The following is a 2179-nucleotide window of genomic DNA, read 5'->3' on the forward strand; positions in this document are numbered from 1 at the left end:
GATAGAACTTTCCTTTTCTGGCCTCATTTTCTTCTTTGTCTTTCAAGTCTTCTACTGAGTGCCCTGTGGATGCTGGGGACCCCAGGTTCCCTGCTGGTCCCTGGCCTGTATTGGATGCTGTTGGTACATTCCAGTTGCCTGATGGACATTCATCCCCTGCTGTGAGGTGTGGCTGATAACCACCCCCTGCTGTCTCCTTCCCAGAGAGTGGGAACCTTCTCAAAAGAGGTGGTCCTCCACTGTACCATCCTCTCCTCCCTTCTTGCCTCAAGGTGGGGCCAATCCTAAATTACACTGAAGCTCATCTCCAGCTGAGACCACATCCTTGATCTTGTTCACCTGTCTTATCCTGCTTCTGTCTCTCTTCTCCTGGAAGCATTCTTTCACAAACCACTTGAATAAGAATCCCTGTCTTAGGCTGTCCTTCTAGGGAAGCCAAGATAGTGCCCCTGTTCAAGCTTTCCTTCTGTTTTCTTTTCAATTACTACCTGTCTCTACTAGGTGAAGATGGGTCATATTAATAATTGATCATAAATAAACCCTCCTAGTATATTTGTAGGCTAAATGTGTTACTTTTCCTGATAACATAATAACTTACCACCAATAATTTATTTTTAGGACTTCTTTTTTTTTTTTTTTTTTTACTTTTATTTGCATTTATTTTTTGCAGCATTTATTCCCGGGCCATAAGTTTTTGTTTCTTCAATTTATTCTGGGTTATCTTTTTCCTCTGGGCAACCTCCTCTTCTGGTTTAGGAACAATCTGTTCTTTTTCAGTAAGGATCATCTCAATGTGGCAGGGAGAGCTCATGTATGGGTTGATCTGACCATGAGCTCTATAAGTCCTGTACCACATCTTGGGGGCTTTGTTCACCTGGATATGCTCAATGACCAGAGAATCTACATCTAAGCCCTTAAGTTCAGCATTACTCTCTGCATTTTTGAGCATGTGCAGTAAAAAATTCAGCACTCTTTTTGGGCCACCGACCCTGTGTCCAGCCCCACTGTTTGGCCTGGGCACACCTACCAACTCCATCATTGTAACGACGGAATGGCACACACTGCTTCTTTAAAGTGACATCCTTCAGATACTTGGTGGCTTTTCGGATATGCATACCCTTAATGGCCTGGGCTGTTTCACGAGTGTTTTTAAAGTGAACACGAAGATTTGAACCTCTCGACTTGCATGATTTTGTGGGATTTTCTGGGTCAAGTGAATAGCGAACCATTTTTAGAGGTCACCTCAGGCCGCTGACCGGAAAAGTAGGACTTCTTGAGTAGCAATCCCAGTGGGCAAATGTCAGTGGAATTGTAGGAGTATGGCTGACAGTGTCTGCAGGGAGGAGAAGGAAGGGTTGCTTCTGGTCAGTTGGACCTTTCAGCATCCATTCCAGAAAGACTTTCTGAATCACCCTCACCATCTGCAATGGACTGAATGTCTGTTTCCCCCCAGATTCAAATGTTAAAATCTTAATCTCCAGTGTGATGGTATTTGGTTTGGAAGATAACAAAGTCATGAGGGTGGAGTTCTCATGAATGAGATTAGTGACCTTATAAAAGGGACCCCAGGGAATTCTCTCTGCTCTCCACCAAGTAAGGATACAAGAAGTCAGCAGTCTGCAACCCGGAAGAGGACCTTCAGCAGAATCCGACCATGCTAGCATCCTGATCTTGGAATTTTGAATTGTGAGAAATAAATTTCTGTTTTTTATAAGCCACCTAGTCTATGTGGTACTTTGTTATAGCAGCCCAAACTGACCAAAACACCATCCCTGTCCACCAGTGAATTGAACTCTCCTTCCTTGATCTGATGAGTACCCCTTTATTGAACTTATCATATTGCATGGTGATTGTTTGTTTTCCTGGCTCCCTTCCCCACTAGACTAGGAGTGTCTGGAGAGCAGGGACCTTGTCCTATTCACTTCTATATCCTCAGTGCTACTCAGAGTGCCTGGAACCCTCTGTGAATTCAATAATGCATGTGACTGATAGAAGTCCACCTCCTTCTCCTCCGCTTTCATGTATACTGGGACCTGGGCACACATGACATTTTGGGTGGGATAAAATCTTTAGAATGTTAATCAATTGTCTTTCTTCCCAATATTTCCCAGATTTTGAGACTGGAAAATGTTACTCCAGGCTGAGGGAAAGAGAAGAGAGAGAGGTGATAAGAAATGGG

General features: G+C 43.7%; 1 pseudogene; it reads right to left on the reverse strand.

Annotated features, from left to right (window-relative positions):
- Positions 1-607: 607 nt before the first annotated feature.
- LOC101285280 (60S ribosomal protein L17-like) lies at positions 608-1264 on the reverse strand (annotated as a pseudogene).
- Between the last annotated feature and the right edge of the window lie 915 nt (positions 1265-2179).

The sequence above is a fragment of the Orcinus orca genome, chromosome 7 (genome assembly GCF_937001465.1).
Source record: "Orcinus orca chromosome 7, mOrcOrc1.1, whole genome shotgun sequence".
NCBI lineage: Eukaryota > Metazoa > Chordata > Mammalia > Artiodactyla > Delphinidae > Orcinus > Orcinus orca.